General features: G+C 35.4%; 1 long non-coding RNA gene and 1 pseudogene across 1 annotated transcript; both read right to left on the bottom strand.

Moving 5' to 3' along the window:
- Positions 1-5,747: 5,747 nt before the first annotated feature.
- Positions 5,748-25,072, bottom strand: part of LOC107939158 (protein fluG-like) — a 42,170-nt pseudogene continuing 22,845 nt past the window's right edge.
- Positions 17,199-18,264, bottom strand: LOC107939160 (uncharacterized). Its single transcript, XR_001695068.2, has 2 exons — positions 17,929-18,264; positions 17,199-17,615 (listed from the first exon to the last, which is right to left on the bottom strand). It is a non-coding gene; the product is annotated as an uncharacterized lncRNA (long non-coding RNA).

Below are 25,072 nucleotides of genomic sequence, written 5' to 3' on the forward strand. Positions count from 1 at the left end.
TCCTTGTGGATACGATATTTCCGGTCTCACCATAACTATACTACTTTCAATAGGTGCACTTGCCTTAGTTGAATTTTTAGTCAGTTTAACGACTATCAATTGGCATATCACGATAAAACATGTTATTCTGAATGAAAATGATATGAGGTGTTAAGGGGGTAAATGTATGAAAATGAAAATTTATGATATGCTTTTAATTCTACATTTTGGGTACGTGGGTGCCATGAAGATAGTTTATCTAAGTTATGTTAAGTTGGGTACAGTATACACTCATGTGTTATGATAAGTTGGTGTGCTCAATTTGTCTGTGTTCTGCATACACCGTCGGGTATACTATGTTCATCGTGTGTAAGTGTTCCTAAAAGGTTCGGATGTATTGTAACACCCCTTACCCGTACCCGAGGCCGGGATAAGGTACGAGGCATTACCGGACAAACATACAAACATTAAACTAAAATACGGGCCATAAAATTTCATTCATATTTCAAAACGTTCATTCACTTACACATAGTCCCTTATTTGAGTCTACAAAGCCCAAAACATACTTTAGAAAGGGTTTGGGACTAAACCGAGAACTTACGAAAATCTAGGAAATTTCATGCTTTAAGGCTCCACATGCCCGTGTCCCAAAGTCGTGTTCCATACACGGCTGAGACACATGGTCGTGTCTCTGCCTATATGGAATATACCTAGGCTATTTTCCAAGCTTTTGCACTTATACAAAATCAAAAGCATATAACATGGTATTCATTTAATGATTAAATATTCTCAATTAAACCACCAACATAGCATTTGTATGTCATCATACATGTGTCTCTCATACTCATTTTACCTTGTTTATTATAGTACCACTTATACATTTATACCAAGATTATCATCTTACAAAATATCTTCAGCTTAATCATCAAGCATTCATATTTAAAACTAGATCATATCTTTATAAAATACCACAATTCAGATACGCAAAATAACATGTTTGCCTGAAACATTTCAATTCAACTCCATACCCAACAAGCATTACATTGAGACTAGTCATATATATATACATGTCATGATACATATCATTCTCTTTTTGTTTTCTTGTAAACACATATCATTTATTTCATTATATCAATATTTCATATACCATAGTTTCCATGTATTCCACATATATTTATTTTCCTCCTCCTCCTCTCCATTCCACATCCTTAATGTATATAACATTCTTGTAAGTACGATTTCACAATTTACTAGTAAATGCTCACATCAAACTTTCCACACGAGTCATAGTCACTTACTTATTTATAATTCGAGCTACAGAGCTCCAAATTAAGATCCGTAAATTTCCCCTAAAACTAGACTCACATATATTTCCACCATAAAATTTTCATAATTTTTGGTTTATCCAATTAGTACAGTTTATTCATTAAAATTTCCCCTGTTTCACTTTCTGACAGTTCTGACCTCTCTTCACTAAAATTTAATTATCTCACAGTACAGAACTCGGATAATGTTCTTGTTGATTTATCTTGAAAATAGACTCATTAAGGATTTTAAAAACATAAGTTTAAGACTCTAATTATTTTTATCCAAAATTTTGTGATTTTCCAAAGTCAAAACAGGGGATCACGTAATCATTCTGAACCAGTCTCACAAAAACAGAAATATCTCAAAATATAGAACTCCTTTTCTTGCTCTGTATCTTTTATATGAAAATAGACTCATTAAGTCTCTGATTCAATTTCTACTATTTTTGGTGATTTTTCAAAATCACGTCACTGCTACTGTCCAAAACAGTTTTATTGCTAATTCACTCTTTCACACTTTCTTTGTATTAGCCTCATTTTAACATACATATCACAAATCATTTTCACCATATTTCATACATCACAAGTATAGGCCCATGATCACAAGGTCACCTTAAAATCATCCTCATGTATAACTTACTTGTTTATAACCTCACCACATCCTGGTCACTTAATGAACACATCATTCAGATAATCAAGTTCCTGCACTTATTCATCGCAAAACTCACAAAGCAATACATAGAGAGTCTCCCGTTGAACACTTCGGATCAATCCTCGATACTTGGTGGTTTCAGCACATAGCTCCACCCATCATATAGTTCGGGTCTCTTGTACACATGGTGAACACTCAGTACCACCAATGTGACCTAGCCAATTTATCTCATAGCTCTCTTGTCTACATGGTGTCCTTCACCTGGAACCACGCATGCAACCTAGCTACATATATCCCGTAGCTCTCTTGTCTACATGGTGTACACATAGTATCACCCATACGACCTAGCTACATCATAATGTCTTGTAGCTCTCTTGTACACATGATGTGCACTCAGCACCATACATGTGACCTAGCTACATACTATCTGTATCATCCAATCTTTCCGAAGGTTCAACCGGGATTTCTCTCTCTTTCCAACAATTTCACCAATCAAGTTATTATCCACAAACATATTTCTAATATTATTATAAAATATCAAAATACAAGTAATATTGATAAATTACTTACATATAAACTTACATCTCATTTAATATCAAGGCAATAACATTAAATTACACATTGCCTTATTAAAAATCATATGAACTTACAATTTCCCATAATATCCATAATCATAGAAATCACATTTATGTATGATAATTCAATGCACTTCATGTACCATAGACATATTTTTAAATCAATTCATAAACTTGGCACCATAATCATTTAATTTAATATAATTCAATTAATTCACTAAATTTAACTTTCAAATATAAATTACAGCATTATTGTTGTATTATTATCATACCAACTTACATACTTTCAACACCTCGGAAATCATAATGAATATATCAATTTTACATTGAAACATGCATAAATTAATGCTTATTATACATATGAACTTACCTCGATACTAAAACGACCATTTTACCAACTTTCCCAATTTTCGATTTTTCTCTCATTCTAGGTTCAAATCTCGTTTTCCGAGATCTAAAACATTATATTTTACTTATTTAATTAATGTAATATTCAAAACATTCCTTAACTCAAACTTTGGAAAAATTACAATTTTGCCCCTAAACTTTTGCATATTTACACTTTTGCCCCTAGGCTCGGGAATTAAACTTCATCCCTTATTATTATGTTTTATGACATGCTGATCACTTTTCCCTTCTATGGAAACATCAAATTCTCACTCTAACATATACTTATGACTATTAGGTATTTTTACCGATTAAGCCCTTTTACTCGTTTTCACTCAAAACCGAGTAGCACAAGTTGTCTAACATAATTTAAAACCTCATATTCTATTATAAAACAGAAAAATAAACACATTTCACCTATGGGTATTTTTCCAAATATGAACCCTAGCTTAAATTATTGTTAGAATAAGCTTAATCAAATTACCGGGATTCCAAAAACGTAAAGAACTTGAAAAACAGGGTTATAATGGGCTTACTATTGAGCTTGGAAAGCTTGAAAACCCTAGCCATGGCTTCCCCCATGCTAATTTTGGCCTCCATAAGAAAGATGAGTCAATTTTGGCTTTATTTTCCCTTTTTATTTCTTTTAATTACCAAATGACCAAAATGCCCTTCCTTATTAAACTTTCAAAAATTCCATCTATGTCCAATTTTTTTCCATCACTTAGAAATTGGTCAAATTTCTATTTAAGACCCCCTAATTAATATTTCAAAGCAATTTCATACTAGAAACTTCTAGAATGCAAGTTTTGCAACTTATTCAATTTAGTCCCTAACTTCAAATTGAGCACTTTATGCATAGAATTTCTTCACGAAATTTTCACACAATCATGAAATCATATCATAGACCTCAAAATAATCATAAAATAATTATTTCTATCTCGTATTTTGTGGTCCCGAAACCTTTGTTCCAACTAGACCCAATTTTGGGCTATTACATGTATTGTAAGTAATGATATGTATGGTTTCTTTCTCGAAACTCACTATGTTCATATGAACTTACTACGTTACCTCTTCATTTTCAGGCTTGCTGACTAAAGGAAGACTTTATTAGAAAAACTACGCTAGAGCGTTACTGTTATTGTGAGCTGATTTTTTTGTTCTGCATCGTGCATAACTCCTGGGGCGGCATATAAATGTGTTTTGGAAATTATCTGTATAAAGAACTTCTACTTTGACAAGACTTTATTTTTGCAGGATTTCTATTAAGTATCAATGTCTAGATTTAAATTATTGTATTCTGTTTAATGAAATTATTAGATTTGAACTTGTATGCCAAATGGCTTAAACATTATTTCAAACTGTTAATAATTTCATTCAAACTTCAATAGAACCACAACTATCATATTTTTATATATATAACCTTGTAATAATTTTTTAGAGCTTCCACCAAATTGTTTTGCTTTAAGCTAGTCTAATTTTGATTAGTGACACATCAAACTCGAATCCTATCATAGGGTTGAGCTTATCATATTACACTTCAAGTGCATTTATACATTTATATATATTAAGGAAAGTACAAAAATGCTCGAATTCTATTTTGGTCACTGAACTCTTAATTTTTTCTATTTTGGTTACTAAGCTATTTGAAATCAGTTTTATTTTGCTACCGAACGTTAACAATCATTGAAATTTAACAAAAGTGCCAACATGAACTTGTTTATTAGTCTAAAAACAAATTTAGCCCTCTAAATTTAAATAGAATATCTATTTATATTAAAAATTTATACAAAAATATTAAAATTTATTAAAATTCCTAAAAGAGTAAAATAATATTTTTTATGAGCTAATATTCCACTAATTTTTTTGGAACACATTGTTTTTATTTAATTTCTCAAATTTTTTTAAAGTTTTAATTCCTCAATTATTAATGTCATTACTTTGCTTTATTATCAGGTCCATCACCTAAAAAAACTTGATAGACGAACAATAAAAAAAATCAAACCTTCAAATGATAAATGAAAATTGAAACTAAAATTTAAAATAAACAAAATATTTTGTTTGAAAATACATTGAAAATTTTAAACAAACAACATTCTTCTTTAATAAATTAATGAACGAAAACTGAAAATTGTTTCAGTCTTAATCTCAGTTAAAATCAATAAAAAATGAATAAAACCAAGAAATATCTAATCCCAAAATTGATCAACACAATTAAACCTCAATTTCAATTTTTGCTCATCAATCTCAAAACCTCACAAACCAAAAACACTGAAAATAGAAAGTCTAACTCAACTGTTCAAAAATTTCACTCAACAAAAAGAAATAATCTAATATTCCAACCAAAATATATTAACTCTTACTTCTATAAATAGAAGTTTCTATCAATAAATGAAATTTCTATTATCTTAAATTACAGTCGATAGTTGAAATGTTCCTTTCCAACGTAATAGAAATAAAAGAGTTAATTCAATGATACTTAAATAATTTAATATAATGTAAAATTTAAATTTAAATTTAAATTTTTTTAAATAATTAATATAAATTATTTGTTAAATTAATAATAATAAAAAAGTTAAATATAGTAACAAATAAGATTGAAATAATTTAAAATAAATAATATTTAAATTATTTAATATGATAATGTATAAAATATAAATTTTATATTTTTAAATAATTAAATAAATAAAAACATTTGATAATTTTCACTTCTAAACTTAAAAATCAAAAAATCTAATTCTCAAGTTTTAGGTTGGAATAAAAAGTCACATGTTTTGATTGTTTTTCTAATGAAAATCACTTTTAACCAAAAGTATTTTTCCACCCAATGGATAAAACACCCTGACAAAAGAAAAAGTGTAGGTGTTGCTATCCGTACTCAAATTACATAAATACCACTCGAACTTAACTTGGTTAATACAATCGTTCTAAAAGGTGATCTTCGACATTATATTCATTACTCGAGTACTTAAATAGATTATCTAATCCCTTGTAAAAGAGCAGAAGTCTCAATATCACGTAGGTTTATGCACTCCACAACATGCAACATACCCAACGGTATATGATCCACCTCTTAAAACAAAAGAGATTAAAGTTTGAGAACCTCAAGATTATTTTCCGTGTTATTTCTCAACACCGTTTCCATTTTTAAACACAATGGGAATAACCAAGCACAGAGATCATAGAGTTTGCCTAATGGAACTGCACAGAGACCGATATCATCGGCATCTTAATAACGGTGTATAAGTTGCTTGTATGCATCCTTGTTCTTTGAATAGTACTGAATCTCTGCCTGTATATAAGTATTAATTTCATCGGCATCAGTTTATGCATTGAAACTTTATCTAAAATATTAACATTTTGGAAACCATGGTCGGAACTTACATTTCGACCTCCTTTTATAGCCGTGAAAAGCTTTTCACCAATCATCTCCCTCAACACATTGTTGTTCTCAAGAGCTTCTATGGATTCAGAAAGCGATGCTGGGAGTCTTAGTAGTTTCTGGTCGAGTGTAGCCGGATTTTCATCTTTTTCATTGATAAAAGACAACAAGACACTATTGTCAGGGACTTCTGTATAAAAATTTATACAGTGAACATTTAGTCAAAGGAACCATTACCATAACTTTTTAGCCGATTTATTCAATGCGTTGGAAAGAAAATAAGAATCTTAACTTCAATCTTTGCAGTACTAAGAGCTTAACAGCTTACGGTGTTTAAGAGAACTGCTTATCATCTGAGAATTCATAATATCCTACATATGACCTTTGGATGAGAAATTTTCATATATATGAAGATCTTGTTATGAGTTATGGCCACAACAGTCTCTAGTATTCTTTGCGGACGAGTGCATTTTGTTCAGTCTCAGAGATATTATAGGTATTTGTGAGTTATGCCTATAAATTTCAAGGTGCAAAACATTTGGTAGCCCAAGTGGTAATACAGAAAAATGCAAATAGTTCTTACTAATAGGTTCAGGCAGAGGAAGGTGGTTCCGCAGGCCATCAATTCCAGCAGCAACTATAGCAGCCAATCCCAAGTGTGGATTTGCACATCCATCAAAAGATTTGATCTCAAAGTTGCTCACAAAACCATTTGGAACTGCCGGTGGACATGCAGTTCTTACAGGTGCCTCTCGGTTTTCATTTCCCCAGCACTGATACGCTCCACTCCATGTATTAGGCTGAATCCGGTCATAACTGAAGACAAATAAAAGTTGAAGTAGGACCTAAGTAGATGAAAGTGAGGCCAGAAATTGAATAGGTAGTCCCTCCAATATATGCTAGGGGGGAGAATCCATCATATCAGTCAGGTTAAGTCCGATCTTAAATTTATTACAAAAATATAATAATATTTAGAAGAATAGAATAAACCTATTTGGAAGTGGTGCCGTGAACGCCAAAATTGAAGGAAGATGGGCCAAAACCCCAGCCATGAACTCCTCCCCAACTTTCGACATTCCGTACTAACTAGATCTATTGGACGCTGTAAAAACATTTCGTCCATTCTGCCATAAACTGACATGCACATGGGATCCCGAACCTATGTCATTCAAAGCGTACCTAGGCAGAGGAATAGGTCAAAAGTGTTAGGCATTCTAGAATTCCAAAAAGCTGGACATGCAAGAAAGCCTCATGGTTGCGATTTAGACATTTGACATAGACTTTAGCTCAAATGATTAGCAAAAGAGTGTTCCCATAATCATCTATTTTGAAATATTTATATATTTTAAATTTATTTAGGTGATAAATCTTATTTAGAAAGATAAATTTTATTCATATTTTAAGAATATTTTTATTTTATGTTTTAGTAGTTTATTAGAATAGGGGAATTATTTTCCCAATTAGAATTAGGATTGTTTTCTCTATTTAAGTTCAGTTTTTTAGTTAATAATTATATAACAGTTTTATTAAAAGCTCTCTTGGGAACTTTCATGGCATCTGAGATAGGTTAAATCTCTAGTAACATCATGGTTAAACCTTGGTGCAATTACTGCAAAAAATATTGGCACACTCGAGAAACGTGTTGGAAGCTCCATGAGAAACTGACAAATAGAAGGAAAAAGAGTGACAATGGTCGTGGTTCACAATCAGGAGATAGCAAAGCTTTCCAAACAACTAATGGAAATTATGAGGGCCAAAGTTCTCTGGAAGGGTCTTCATTCACTAAGGAACAATTAGAGCATTTACACGAGTTTTTTCAATCACCACAATTTCGGATGAATTCTTCTATTCCTAACTCATCCAACAATCCTTCTTCCTCTTTTGCCCAATCAGGTACTGATTTTTCTGTTTTTCTCAGTGTCAAGCCTTGTAAAACAAACACGTGGATCGTTGATTCTGGAGCTAGTGATCACATGACTAGTAGTCATTTTCTTTTTTCAACTTACACACCTTGCGCAGGAAACAAAAAGATCAAAGTAGCAGATGGGTCCTTCTCGGCAATAGCCGGAAAAGGCATTGTTAAAATTTCGTCTTCCTTGGTTTTACATGATGTTTTACATGTGCCAAATCTAGCTTATAATCTCATATCGGTCAGTAAATTATCCCAGCTCTCAAATTGTCATGTAATATTTGACTCCTTTATGTGTAAGTTTCAGGACATGGTCTCGGGGAGGATGATTGGCAATGCTAAAGAATTTGGGGGAATTTACTTTCTTGAAGACGACCATCTAAGTCAACCAACTACTACTTTATGTTTAAATTCTATTTCTGATTTTGATAAGGTTATGATTTGGCATTATAGGCTTGGACATCCTAATTTTTACTATTTAAGATATTTGTTACCTAATTTATTTAAAAACAAATATCCTTCTTCATATCATTGTGATTTTTCTGAATTAGCTAAACATCATCAGTCATTCTTTCCACCTCAAAAATATAAAGCCTCCAAACCTTTTTCGTTAATTTATAGTGATGTTTGGGGACCTTCAAGAGTCTCAACTTTTTCAGGAAAACATTGGTTTGTCACATTTATTGATGATCATACTCAAATTTGTTGGGTGTTTTTATTAAAAGATAAGTCTGAAGTTAAAAATGTTTTTAGTCTTTTTATGCTATGGTGGAAACACAATTTGGTGTGAAATAGAAGTATTTCGGACTGACAATGGTAGGGAATTTTTTAGCGACCAATTAGGTGCTTTCTTAACCAAACATGGAATAGTCCACCAAAGTTCTTGTACAAATACACCACAAAAAAATGGGATTGCAGAAAGAAAAAACCGACATCTTTTGGAAGTAACTAGAGCCTTGATGTTCACTAGTCAAGTACCACGTTATTTTTGGGGCGAAGCCTTGTTAATAGCTACATATCTTATTAATAGAATGCCCAGTAAAACTCTAAACTATAAAACTCATTTTCGTCTCTTTAAAGATAACTTTCCTAACTCTAAATTGATCACAGATTTATCCCTCCGAGTTTTTGGGTGTAGTGTTTTTGTTCATCTTCACAACCAAGGTAAACTAGATCCTAGAGCAAAAAAATGTGTCTTTGTTGGCTATGTTTCTAATAAAAAGGGTTACAAATGTTATGATCCAATTGATAGGAAGATTATTGTTACCATGGATGTCACATTTGTTAAAACACAATCTTATTTTGATTCTAATCTTCAGAGAGGGAATTATACTAAGGAAGATTCTATAATTGATCAAGAAAAGACTAGGAATATACAACATAGGGATTCTAATAATGGGGAAGGTGAATTTATGATTAATACAGAAATTACTGATGTTAATGTTAATGAAAATGAGTATGTAGGTGTAGAGTCTGATCATGAGAATAAAGAACAAACAAACGAGTTAATTGTTTACTCAAGAAAAAATCGAAATCAAGAAAGTGGAATCCACCGGATTCATCACCAAGAATCCGACCTGCAAGATCCTGTCAAAAGTCCAGGTAAAGCTTATAATCCAGCCAATGAATTTTCTAATTTAGATATTCCAATTGCCAAAAGAAAAGGTGTTAGAAATATCGTCAAATATCCCATGTCTAACTTTGTATCCTATAAAGCCTTGTCTTCGACATTCTCAACCTTTGTTTCGTGTCTCGATACTGTAAAAATACCCAAAAATGTGAAAGATGCTTTACAGGTTCCTGAGTAGAAGTAGGCTATTTTAGAGGAAATGCGCGCTCTTGAAAAAACAGGTACATGGGAAACAATAGAATTACCTGTAGGAAAAAAAACAGTGGGCTGTAAATGGGTGTTCACAACCAAATTCAAATCAGATAGATCTTTAGATAGATACAAAGCCCGGTTGGTGGCTAAAGGGTACACTCAAACATACGGGATAGATTATCTTGAAACATTTGCTCCTGTAGCCAAACTAAATTCCATTCAGAGTTCTTTTATCGATTGCTGTTAATCTTGATTGGACTTTATAGCAGCTAGATGTGAAGAATGCTTTCCTAAATGGGAAACTTGAAGAAGAAGTTTGAAGAATGCTTTCCTAAATGGGAAACTTGAAGAAAAAGTTTACATGTATCCTCCTCTAGGTTTTGAAGAAAAATTTGGAACTCAAGTATGTAAACTCAAGAAATCTTTATATGGTCTCAATCAGTCTCCTCGAGCTTAGTTTGAATGGTTCACTCAAGTTGTTAAAAAACAATGTTACTTATAAGGGCAAGCTAATCACATAATGTTCTATCGACATACACAAAAAGGTAAAATACCAGTTATTATAGTTTATGTCGATGATATCATTCTTACAGGAGATGAGGTGGATGAAATAAGGCGTCTCAAAGAGCATCTAGCATTGGAGTTTGTGATCAAAGACCTGGGTCCTTTGAAATACTTTCTTGGAATGGAAGTTGCTCGATCAAAGAAGGGTCTTGTGGTCTCTCAGAGAAAATATGTGATTGATCTTTTAAAAGAGGCTAGGATGAGTGGTTGCTGCCCAGTTGACACACCAATTGATCCAAATGTAAAATTCGGAAATAAAGAAGGTCGATAGTTGATAAAGGGCAGTACCAAAGATTAGTTGGTAAGTAATTTACTTATCACGTATAAGGCCAGACATAGCTTTTGCAGTGAGCTTAGTGAGTCAATTTATGCACTCTCCAATGGAGGAACATGAAGAAGCAATGTTTCGAATTCTAAGATACTTGAAGAGTTCCCCTGGAAAGGGCTTATTCTTCAAGAAATCTGAGCAAAGAGGAATTGAAGCTTATACAGATGCAGATTGGGCAGGCTCAATAATAGACAGAAGATCTACATCAGGATACTGTACATTTGTTGGAGGAAACCTTGTGACTTGGCGAAGCAAAAACAAAGTGTTGTAGCAAGAAGTAGTGCAGAGGCTGAGTTTAGATCAATGGCTCAAGGCATTTGTGAAATGATGTGGTTAAAAAGAATTATGGAAGAGCTGAGGAAACCAATAACTTCACCAATGAAGTTGTACTGTGATAGCAAAGCTGCCATTAGTATTGCTCACAACCCAGTCTAACATGACAGAACTAAACATGTTGAGATTGATAGACACTTTATCAAGGAGAAGATTGAAGAAGGCCAAGTGTGCATGCCGTTTGTTCCTTTAAAACAACAGATTGCTGACATACTCACCAAAGGACTCTCTAAGACAAGCTTTGATTTTCTTGTAAGCAAGTTGGGCACGATTGATATATATGCACCAACTTGAGGGTGTTGAAATATGTATATATTTTAAATTTATTTAGGTAGATAAATCTTATTTAGGAAGATAAATTTTATTTATAATCTAGGAATATTTTTATTTTATTTTTAGTAGTTTATTAGAATAAGAAAATTATTTTCCCAATTAGGATTAGGACTGTTTTCTCTATTTAAGTTCAGTTTTTTAGTTAATAATAACAGAACAGTTTTAGTAAAAGCTCTCTTGTAAACTTTCAATCTATACATTGTTATATTAACCACTTAGTTTTAATTTGGAAGTTTGAATATTTTAGAATAAATTAGTATTATTCGTATAGAAATTGAATGAATCCTTCGTCAGCAAACACAAATTTGAACGAACCATTTAAACTATATTCAAAAAATAATAATCATAATGATCAACCATGTTCGGACAACTATTCATCATTCTTAAATCCCTATGTCTTTCTATCTGCATCTGCTTATCCCAAAATATTGGAAACTATAGATGTAGACCATGAGGGCAGCGATGCAAGCATTGATTGAAATAAGAGAAACAACTGCAACTTACTTCGGGACAAAAGTTGCCAACAGTCCCTGCTTATTTGCAGCCGCCCTAACAGCTTCGCGCGCAAAAATCAAACTGTCAGCAGCATATGTACAAGCAGTGTGCGCCAGAGCTATTTCAGACTGACCTTTTCCAGCTTCTGCATGCAACTGCAAAATTTTAAAGCTAAAGTAAACAGAAGCAGCTAATAATCACACTTGCACTTCAAAAGAAACACAATGCAGCATACACAGGAAGGTAAAAAGAGAGAAAAAAAATGATTTCTGTCTCTACTACGAGTTAAATAGGAACTAAACTTATGCTGTCATCAGTAGATTAACTAATAAAAAGGAACATAGTTTCATGGATAATTATTACATTATATCATATGCAAGCAATTATTTGTCATTGGTGATGCATTACTGATCAAAAACTGTACTAGACCTTTGTCTCTAGCCACTTACACGAAAAGCAAGAAACTTAACCATCTTCAAATTCTATTTCATTTTAGAAAGTAATGCATAAAGAAAAGATCTTCATTACATGCACTCATGCTCGATGCTTTCACTACTACTGGTGTTGATCCAGGCAAACTCAAAGTTGATCACGATATATTCTTATATTGGATTATTTCATGTCTTGATGGAGATGCTCAACTAAATAAATTGCACAATGAAGACAAATTAGTTGTCAGTTAAATATGATCATAAAGGATATGACTGGGCCACACGCATGATCAGTTTGATAGAAAGTTATGTTGCGCCAACCCTTACATTTTTCTTCAAGTGTTGGGGTCTAACACTCATTTCTGCTACATTTTTTTCGCAAATGGGTATGAGAATACAACCCTATAATGACCCTTCAAATACATGAAAAACTTTCAAAGAATTGAAAATACCCACGTCGGGCACATACAGTATCTAACACTCAAACCCAAGTCCAAATAACACCGAAAGTGCCTCCAACAAATGAAGATATCAAGCATATATGACTTCTAATCTGTATCTGTTCAACAACAACATTCAAGGAATTGAGAGCAACAATAATTTCTTGAAATAAAGTGGAGACAGCATCAAATCCAGAAGAGGAGCAGTAAGGTTTTGAGTCAATTGGCACCCAGCACTCTTCCATCTCCTTTCTGCAAAATTTCAATGTAAAATTTTCTTAAATTGTGCAGAACCTCAGATTGGTAAAATAAATGGAACAAATCCACATATATAACCACCTTATGATCTTTTTCAAGAGATAAAATTCATTTTCAAATCCTGCATTCATTTCCTGTGCATGTACCATTTATTAATTCATCATGAAATACAATCCCCTATGACAAGTATGACAAACAACCTGACATACCAAGTTAAACTCATCTTTTAAAACTTTTGAAACCCTTCTTAATGCCTCTCTAGGGCAGTATTCCCATGGTTCACCAGGTCTAAGGTGCATATCAGCCAAAACCATATCCTCTTGTTTTTTCCTATGACATTGTTTTGAAGAAATAATGAAAATTAGCTTGTACCAATGATGATCACGGTCATGGCAATATGATTACCATCAAAGATCATACAGCACAATAAGAAATTGGAATGATATAATTGCATGTAAAATATGTGAAGGTGTTAAAAGGTCAGATATAAATGCTTCACATTGTAAAAACCATTTATTTATTCCTTGAATATATGGTACCATGGAATTTTCCTCATAGTCAATAGATCAGGCATCAGCCTGATCTCACCCGTTGCAGTCAGATTAGTCTCATCAGCTGGACTGTCAATAGACGAACTCATAGCCATACATGCAAAAGTCAAACCAACACCATTTTTCTTCACAACATCATCAAAGCGTTTCTTTGGAACAACCTGAAATGTTAAAAGATAATTAGGGAGATGGAACTAAAATGTATTTTTATTCTTTCTGACATGAATAATGCTAAATAAATTAGGGAGAAACAGAAAAAAAGTATAGTTTACCCTTTCAGATATCAATAGAAGGAAGAGGGGATCAACTCACTTCTGAAAATTAAAGATTTGCTTATACAAACTGTTGAGAATATTTGATTTTTTAAATAGTATCGTTAGAAATTACAGCTGATATTTTTAGAAATTCTAATTAAGAGAGATTATTTCCTTAATTTTTAAATCCTACATGTATATATAATTGTACATATTTCCAAGAAATATATAATTTGAGAGAGTTTTTTTTTCCTCAATACATTGAAGTATTCATCTCTAATTTCATCATGGTATCGAATTTTTTATTCGATTTTTGAGATCTTTTTTCTGATTTAAATTTTTTTTCCCACAAACCCTATAAACACAAATTTGGTACTTTCAACCCTAGTCTCATTTTTTCTTCTCACCGCCCCTACCATTGGAGTCAGAATCCACTCGCCGGCAAAATCCTAGACTCCAGTGACCAAAAGACCCACGCATGGGCCCCATGCGCTGTCGCAAGCTTCTGCTGCTCCGTTTCACGCACCGCGCGTGGACTCCACCTGCTGCTGCCGTGTGTTTTCCAACTCCGTCGCTGTGCTCTCTACTCTATTCCGGTCATTCTCCTCTAAGTGGCGGTGTGTTTTTGGCTAAGTTTTTTGGGAAGGATATATTTGGTGTTTTTTTTGGGGGTATTTTTGTTCTAATTGTGCAAGCAGTTTTTTTGGGGGGTTAGTTGTTTTTTTCCAGCATTATGTCCATAGACGAGAATCTCGTGATTCCAACCGATAATCCTTCGTTGCAAATTAGTCTTGTGAAGCTTGATGGACATAATTACTTAGCTTGGTCAATGTCCCCCTCGTTGTTTATCAAGGCTCGTGGCTTGCAGGGGTGTCTCACCGGTAAATTGTCGAAACCTGAACTCACTGATTCAACTTTTAGCCAGTGGGATTCAACGAACTCTCTTGTTATGACATGACTTATCAACTCTATGCAACCCCATATTTCCAAAACCTATGTGCTGCTTGATACTGCGGAAAAGATTTGGAATGCTGCTACTCTCACCTGCACTCATGTTGGGAATGATGTGCAAATTTTTGAAATTCTTAATAAGGTCCATGTTACAAAACAGGGGGAGCTAACGATTTCTCAATATTTTTCTAAATTAAATGGGTTGTTGCAGGAACTTGATTCTTAAGATTTCAAGTGAGTTGTGCCAATGATGCCGAAAATTTTTAAAAGATTGTAGAAAAGGCGTGTTTTTTATTTCTTAGCTGGGTAGAATACTAGGTATGATTAGATTTGGTTCAAGTTCTTAAGAAGACTCTGTTTCTTTCTCTTCATATGGCATACTCTTATGTACAACAGGTGGAGAGTCGTCGTGGTGTTACAATCTATAATCCACCTTTAGAGAAAGCTAACCTTATTGCTAATCAGGATGGCCCATCGGGTGGTTAGTTTACCAAGGATCACTTGGCATGTGACTACTGTGGTAAGGCTCGGCACACTAAAGATTCGTGCTGGAAGTTGCATGGTCGCCCCACTCATGGTCGTAGTGGAAAACGAGGGGGTAATTCTCAGCCTTAGGCAAATTTGTCAACCTCTGTGACAACAGAGAATAAATCCACTTTTACTAGAAGTTTTACCTTGGACGAGATTCAACATCTTCGATGCTTCTTGTCTCAATTGGACTCTACATCGATTGCCAAGTCTAATCATTTGAACTCAGGTATTGTTCTAATTGCTCCATCTACTTCTGACTCTTGGATTATTGATTCCGGTGCGAATAGACATATGATAAGGTCAAATAAAAGTTTATTTAACTATACTACTTGTCCATCTAAAGATAGTGTGCGATTAGCCGATGGCTCCCTTACTTTCATCTCTGGAGCAGGTTCTGTTGTTTGTACTCCTAATATCACTTTATCCTCTATCCTCCCTGTCCTTCAATTCTCGATTAACCTTTTATCTATTAGCACTATCACTAAAGCCTTAAATTGTAAACTTGAACTTTTTCCCGATCATGTGTCTTTCAACACCTCCAGACAGGAAGACGATTGGCAGTGGTGGATTGTGTGATGGCTTATCTTCTAGATCGATCGTCCAATATGTCTCGAGCATTATTTGGAGACAATGAAGATGTCAACTGGGAGATAATTCAGCGGCATAAACAGTTAGGATATTCATCATTTACTGTTCTTGCCAAGATGTTTCCTATTTGTTTTCAAGAACTCAGTTGACTCATTAGTTTGTGATGCCTGCGAGTTTGCTAAGCATAAAAGAAACAGTTATCCTTTGCGTAATAATAGAAGTACTGTTCCTTTTGAGATTATTCATTCGAATGTTTGGGTCCCTACTTGCCTTACTTCTTTATCTGGTTATCGTTGGCTTATTACTTCTATTGACTGTTGCACTCAGATGACATGAGTACTTTTATTAAAATCCAAAAGTGATGTTTTCTCGTGTTTTCGTTCTTTTCATAAATTGATTACTACTCAATTTGATGCTAAGGTTAAAATTTTGCGAACTGATAATGGAACCGAGTATAACTTTAATAATTATTTGGAATTATATGGGATTTTTCATCAGACTATTTGTCTAGGTACAAGTGCTCAAAATGGTGTTGCCGAAAAAAAATCGGCATCTTTGGAGGTTGGTAGATCACTTACATTCACTATGAATCTCCCAAAGCCTTATTTTGGGGGGGGGATGCGATTTTGGTTGCGGTTTATCTCATTAATCGGATGCCTCTTCGGGTCCTTGATTTTAAAAGCCCCATAGAAACCTTACAAGGCAAGACGGATTACCCAATCTCACCAAAGGTCTTTGGTTGTGTTTGCTTCATTCATCTTCGACATGAGAGCAAACTGGATCCTCGCGTAGTGAAATGTGTTTTCATTGGATACTCTCCCACGCAGAAGGGTTACAAATGTTATCATCCGCCATTTAGAAAGTATTATGTAAGTATAGATGTAACATTTCGCGAGAATGAACCCTATTTTTCTTCATCACAACCATCTCTTCAGGGGGAAGTTGTTGAAAATGAAGAGATGACGCATTGTTCTGTTAATCTTTTGAGGGAGAATTTAGTTCCAACAGAGACTTTGGTTCAAGAGAAGACTAGTGGACGATTGTTGGAAAAGCCTGATTTATAGACAAATACTAGAAAAGGCAAGTGTAAATGGGCAAATTTGCCTGGGCCCACTAGAAACCCAAATATACAACAATAAATAAATATATATATTAAACCCAACAGATATTATAAACAGTCCTATTTTACAGTCCAGTACCCAAAACTAAATACAATGGGCCCGATGCCCTAAGTACCATATACAAACCCAAAACATAACCCAAGACCCAATTAAAATCTAATAGCTAAAACCTAACCCAAACCCCAGAGGCCCAAACGATAGCCCAACTACAAGAACAGGCCCAATAAACCCATATCCTTAACAGGTTTCAGAAACCCTAAGTCGTCCCCTTTCCTTTCGCCGCAACAACCCCTGGCCTCCGTACCTCCCAGCGCCATACGCTCAATACCCTCTAGTAGCCACGCCTATGCCTCCGTATGGCCCCCTGCGCACCTCCGTACGACCTTCACGCACCACCCGTACCCGAGCGCCAGCACACCCACACCTACAAAGAGACAAACAAGCAACAACAGCAAAGGGAAACAAAAAAAGAAAAACATTGTATTTTTTATTTTTCGTAAATTTTTCCTCTTTCTTTTTTGGCTATAAAGCCAGAATTTCAGTCTTTGTAAAGGGTTACGCAACAAAAAAACAAAATATCAACGCATATTGTATGAATACAGAGATAATAGAAAGCAATCGAAAAAACTAAGAAGGTGATTTCATTTCCCTTTTGAGCTCTCTGTTCTTCACTTATTTCAGTGGGCTTTTCTTCATCGTTTTATACTAAAAAAAAGAAAGGGAGAAGCGAAGCTTACCTGCGTTTGATGCCTTCGAACCCTCGCTTGCTTCGCCATGATCAAAACCAAGTGGCGATTCAAGGTTTATGAGTAAGATGCGTGAGTGTTTAGGTTCAATGAAGCCTTGATTGACTCTCGAATGAGTCAAAAGGAGAGGCAGGAGAACAGGCCTTCGAAAGACCAGTGAACGGCGAAGGGTGAGGGCACCCTAGTTCTTTTTTTCTTTCTCACCCTTTGAAGATGGCTGCAGACCCTTTTAGGGTTTCTTTCGGTGGTCATAAAGGGCTTCCAGACGTCATCGTTTTAAGCCAAACTACTAGCTCCAAAACGACTGTGTTCAAAGCTAGACCCGACCGACTCGATTCCTGACCCCGATGACCTGCGCGTTTTGGCGGTGAGGGTTTATTTTCAATGTTGGTCCCTCCCTTTTGCGATGTATTCAGATCAGCTGTATTCTTGTTTCTTTTTTTTTAATTTACCTCTGTGATTTACACCTGTTTGCAATTGGATCCGCGCCCAAGCACATCATTTTGGGATCTGGTATATTACCAGTTTTAATCCCTAGCTGTTTTCACGTATAGATTATTAGTCTTTTTACTGCTATTGTTTTATTTTTAAATTGTCCCTGCTATTTTAGTTTAATTATTATTAAGTTTTCCTTTGTTCCATCCCCTTTTCTATTCTTAATAAACTATTTTGCCTTTTTTTAATCACTTTAATAATTGTTTCTTCATCATTTTAAACGTTTTTTTATATTATTATCACATTTTGTAAGTTTAAATTATTTTATACTTATTTATATTAGTACACATATTCTATATATATATATTTCTAAATCTATACATTTTATATATACATTTTCTTTACACAAAAGCATGTTTTTTTAATCTATTGTTTAATTTTTTATAAAATTAATTTGGCCCTATGAGTATTATCTTTTCTATGTAATTTTACTTGTAATTATTTTCAAAAGTCATATGTACATATATATATTGATATTATTACTTTAATAGGTTTTCCTACTTACAACATTTTGCTATATGAGTTATCAAGTATTTTCTTTATGCATGTATATGGAAGAATTTTAGAAACCTCATTTTTTTGTAATCATAAAATTATTATTTTTGGATGTTCCTTTGTATTACATTACTTTGTGTTTTATATAGTCCCTTATTTAGACGTTTTGATATAAACGCATGTATATACTTTTTAGACTAAGTTAAAGCCTTTTATTAATCTAATGATTATTTTCAAAGCTATCTATATGTACATTTGTTTTATGAACGTACTTTGTGTATTATATTTTTGCCATATATCTTCATTACTCCTTTCCATATTAGACATATTATTTAAAATCGTCATGTAGTTTGTCAACTTTAAAATATGTTTGTGTTTAAAATTTTTTACTTGCAACTTGATTCAAATTCTCATTCTTTAATATCCATTTCAAAATATATACACATATCCCTATTTTTTAAGCTTGTCAACCTATATATGTCTAGCTTATTGATCTTATACCATTTTGATTTCTACATTTCATTTGCTTCACGCATATCTTGTTGTTTTCTTTATATTTTATGGCATGAATATATATAATCATTGCATGGTATTCGTCTTAATGATTTGTTAATTGTTCTTCGTATGTGATTGAGATTTGATTATAATCTTTAGATTAATTATATTTAATCGCATATTCTGCTAGTGGATTAATATTATTATTCATCAAGCATCGTACCATTATACGTGCCTGTCACCCTATATCAATGTTTCCCACTTAATTTTTGAAATGTGGTTTTATAAAATTCAAATTTTCATGATTAATTTCACCTTATTTCGAATCGAATTAATACGTCTTAAGCTAGCTTTATAATCATTCATTCAAAAATTCTTCAAAACGAAGACGAGATTCGATGTTTGGTAATTCGCGGAATTGTGCCCTAACGTGTTGGGTTGCAATTTCGCGTTTGCTCGAAATAATCGAATATCACTTCAAAATTTCACTCATGTCTTTTAAAATTCTTCAAAACGAAGACGAGATTCGATATTTAGCAATTCGCGGAATCGTGCCCTAACGTGTTGGGTTGCAATTTCACGTTTGCTTAAAATAATCGAGTATCCCTTCAAAATTTCATTCATATCTCCTAAAAATTATTTAAAACGAAGGCAAGATTTGGCATTTGGCAATTCGAGAATCATGCCCTATCGTGCTGGGTTGTGATTTCCCGTTTGCTCAAAACGATCGAACATTCCTTTATATTCTCACTCATGTTTATAAAAAAAATACTTAAAAACGAAGACGATGTTCAATGTTTGGTGATTTGAGAATCGTGCCCTATCGTGCTGGGTTGTGCTTTTTCATTAGTTCGAAACAATTGAACATCCCTTCGGAATTTCACTCACATTTTCTAAAATCTTTCAAAATGAAGGTGATGTTCGATGTTTGGCAAATTGAGAATCGAACCCTATCGTGTTGGGTTGCGCTTTTTCATTTGTCCAAAATAATCGAATATTTCCTCAGAATTTCACATGTATCTTATAAGGTAAGGCAATGGTCAATGTTTGGAAATTTGAGGAATCGTACCCTACTATGCTGGGTTTCGATTTTTCGTTGGACCAAATAGATAGGCATCTTTTTGAAATTCTCGAATTATAAGCTTTCGGACATCGAAACAAGAAGATTTTGGCAACCAACTCGGGTTACTCAAACGTTATAAAAAAGAACCACATTTCAAAAACTTTTTAATTTTAGACATAAGGACAGTATTTAATCGATTCGGTACCAATTTTGGGCGTAGTGAGGGTGCTAATCCTTCCTCATGCGTAACCGACTCCCGAACCCGTTTTCTCAAAAGTTCGTAGACCAAAATTGTTGTTTTATTAAACTAACCTCATTTTTAGGTGATCCGATCACACACAACTTCACACGTCTTATTTTCAAAAGTCGATTCCCCCCGTATTTTCATTAAATTTAAAAATTTTAAAAATTTTAAAAAGGGTGGTTTCGACAGCTTGGCGACTCCACTGGGGACTGGTTGTGAGTCGAGCCATAAAAATCGATTATCTGCTATCCTTTTGTCAAAAATCAAAATTTGTTTTAAAAATCATGTATCTTTCGATTGCATTTGATTGTATGTTTGTGCGGGTCTTGTAGAATAGCACTGCATTTCATTGCATGACCACTGTGGTCACGCCTCCTAAGTGGGAGTAAGAAACTACGCTTTCGTGAGGTTTTCACCTCCGCATGGGCTAGTGGATTGCTTCCGGGGTACATCCGTACCTATGATTTCGTGAGATTTTCATCTCCGCATGGTCATAGGGAAATGTATCCCCTCGAACTGAACTCGATCTATATGAGCCTATAATGGGTGAGGATTGAGGAACCTGCTGGTTCGGGTACCTTATCCCTAGAACTAAACCACATATAGTGAACCTTAGGAGCTATCCTTCGGTGGAGCCGCGTCGAGCCTTAGTACTTACCCGTATATGCACTATAATTATTGTTTATGTGCTTGCATTTTATCGCTATTATTTGATACTAACCGGTGTTTTGTTTTGATTGTCTTTTTTGCATGACATTACATATTAAAGGAGGCGTTACTCCGCATTCAATTACTAAGTTAGAAAATTTGAAATGGAGAATGAATTTCTTAGTAAAGTCGAGGATAATGCGGCCGTTCGTGCATGGTCGGAGAGGCTACAACTAGAGAGAGGGAATAGCTTTGCAGAAGAGCATGTATCAGAGCTGCAGGATTTCACTCGTGTTAATGTAGTACAAAATGAGCTGCAAGAGTTGAGAGACATTTGGGCTAGTTGGGATGAAGGGATCAAGCAGTTGTTTTACCAAAACTACGGCGACATATCCTACCTGCTAGACATTAGAGTGGATAAGCATTTGTTCCGGGCCTTGGTGCAGTTTTGGAATTCTGCGTACAAGTGCTTCACTTTTGGAGAAGTGGATTTGGTACCTACCATGGAGGAATACACTACGCTACTTAGGTGTCCAAAGATTCAGGTCCGGAAGACTTATGCTCGGGTTTTTAGTAATCAGGCTTTCGTGAAGAAGCTGATGGGCATTTCTGGGATGAGCGAGCCTTGGGTCACTGCTCGGATTTAGCAAAAAGGAGATAGCAAATGTATCCCTTGGGAGAATTTGCGAGATTTGGTCTTGACGCATCCAGACGAAAGAAAGAGGGTCGATATATTTTCCTTAAGCATCTACGGATTAGTGATCTTTCCTAAGGCTTTGAGGCACGTGGACGAGGCGGTCATCGACTTGTTCGATCGCCTTGAAAAGGGAATCACACCAGTACCGGCAATATTGGCAGAAACGTTCAGGTCTTTGAGCTCATGTCGGAAGACAGGCGAGGGGTGGTTTATTGGATGTGCTCAACTATTGATGGTATGGTTTCATGGGCACTTTTGGAAGGTAGACAAGGTTTCCTATCGAGTCTTTTCCGAAGGTTATTCCCCTTTGAAAGAAGAGGCAGCTATACAGAGGAGAGAAGATATCTCAGAGGAGAAGTGGATGGATATTCTTTAACACCTTAGGGATGGGGATATCGAGTGGAGAGCTTATTGGATGGTCCTTGACGAGATCATGTATCGATGTGGTAACTTCAATTGGGTGCCACTGTTAGGAATCTGGGGAGCTACCGGGTATACTTCGTTGATAGCCTTGAGGTAATACAAGTCTAGGCAGTTTGTGCCCATGACCTACGGACTTGTTCAGAGTGAATTCTCATTTAAAGGTGCTCACTATAAGAAGAGAGTTCGGGAGTTATCGGATGCTTGGAAGCAAACTTGTTGGATGAAGAGGTTAGCCGTCAGTTCCATAGTAATGCCCGAGTATAACGAATGGTTTAAGAAAAGGATTAATGATAATATTCCTAGGCCAAGCTTGGAGAATGCTAGACCTATCGGGGAACAATTGCAAGTCGCCCCATCAGAATTGGAAATTATAAGGCAAGATTTCGAGAAGAAAAGTTTGGAGTTTGGGAAGAAGATCGAACAATTGGAGGAAGAGAAGATGCACCTAAGATTAGACGCTGATGTTCAGAGGTTAGAGGCTGAGAAGTGGAGAAAAGGAAAAACTAAGGCCGAAGAAGATCTAGACAACTTGAAGACGGACTACAAGAAGCTATGCCTATCCATGAGGACTGCGGGTTTAGGTAAGACTTCCGAACAATGGCGCCATGAAATTCGGGAAGAAAAGGCCAATACCGAACGATGGGAAAGGAAATTCTGAGAAACTCAGGCACGAAACGAAGATTTGGAGAGGAGTTTATCGGAAAGCAGAAATGAGCGAGGGGAATTAAGGGCTAGAGTGGCAGAACTCGAGAAGTCTCTGCAACACTTCGAGATGCGGATCCAGTTTTTTGAAGCAAACGAGGATCGTTGGAAAGAGCAGCTTCACCATGCACAAGACCAAGTCAGAAATAGAGATTACCTCATGGGGTAAGCCATAACCCAGATTCGGGAGGTAGTAGATTATTTGCAAACTTTAGCGGTTCAGGCGCACACACTGAGCGTGAAGTATGAGTTGGAGTCAGAGCGCGGACAAGAGCTGTCCTCGTTGTTTAGAAAAATTAGGACTCTAAGTGTTAGAGCAAAATTTTATTTGTAACTCGACTTTTTGTAAAAGATTTTATTTTCAAGTGAAATTTTCTAAGGGCAGTTGAATCAAAATTGATGCCTCCTTTACATTCATGCATTTGCATTACATCACATCATTATGCATTAAAGGCCATAAGAGTTTTCTAATTAATTAATTAAAAATTATTTCAGTAACCTGGAAACCAACGAAAACCAACCAACCACGCACCCCTACGGTACAAGAAAAAAATCAATAGATAAGAGACTCGAGAAATTGGAGCAAATGCAAAAGGACATGCAAGATCAAATGCAGTCTCAGATGCAAGAGCAGCTAGCCAAGATTCAACGAGAAATGAAGGAGCAAATGATGAAGTCTCAGAGAGAAATGATGTCTTAGTTATCCAAATTGCTGCTGATAGGAACGGATAAGGGAAAGGGCCCCATGGACAAAGTTGAAGAAGCTAATGAGGATCCTCAATACCCCCTGGCTTCACTCCGACACATGTACCAATGAAGCCCGAGATTAATCTACCGAAACCATCTGTCATGATCATGCCCCAGCAGATTCAGGCCGAAGCTTCAATACCGATGAATTTCCAAACCAGCTCAGGCTCTAACTTTGTCAACAACCCGAACTATCCGCTCGTTCCCGACTTGGATGAAATTGCTGAAGAAGAAAAGGAGAGGATGGAATCGCAAAAACAATTGGAAGAACGGTGTAGATGGCTTGAGAAGAAATTCAAACCCATGGAGAGCGCGGATCATCATCAAGGGATTGATGCCAAGGACTTGAGTTTGGTCCCAGATTTAGTCCTCCCCCCCAAATTCAAAATACCCGAATTCGAGAAATACAATGGAACGAGCTGCCCTGAAGCCCACATCACTATGTTCTACAGACGAATGACGGGATATGTTAATAACGACCAGCTATTAATCCATTGCTTTCAAGATAGTCTGGTCGCGGCGGCGTCTAAGTGGTATAACCAATTAAGCCGAGCTAAAATCAACTCATGGAAGGACCTGGCTCAGGCCTTTATGAAGTAATACAGTCATGTGATGGACATGACCCCCGACAGAATCACTCCCCAGAATATGGAGAAAAAACCAAATGAAAGCTTCAGACAGTACGCACAAAGGTGGAGAGAAGTGGCCATACAAGTTCAGCCGCCACTTCTAGAAAAAGAGACGACAATGCTCTTTATTAACACCTTGAAAGCCCCTTTTATCACTCATATGTTGGGAAGCGCCACCAAGAGCTTCTCCGACATAGTGATAACAGGGGAAATGATCGAAAATGCCATGAGAAGCGGTAAGATAGAAACCGGAGAAAGTCCAGGAAGTCAGCCCCGAGGAAAAGAGACAATGAAGTGAACAACACGAGCACATCCAACAAAGGTCAGTCCAAGTCATTCACCGTAAATCAACCCAAGACGGTGACCACCAATCAGCAAAGCTCTGTAAGACAAGAATCCAATGCAAGGGAGAACATAGAAAGGCCACAATTCACCCTTATACCCATGAGGTATAGGGAGTTGTACAAGAACCTGTTCAACGCTCATGTGGTGTCCCC

The sequence above is a fragment of the Gossypium hirsutum genome, chromosome A01 (assembly GCF_007990345.1).
Source record: "Gossypium hirsutum isolate 1008001.06 chromosome A01, Gossypium_hirsutum_v2.1, whole genome shotgun sequence".
NCBI classification, from domain to species: Eukaryota; Viridiplantae; Streptophyta; class Magnoliopsida; order Malvales; family Malvaceae; genus Gossypium; species Gossypium hirsutum.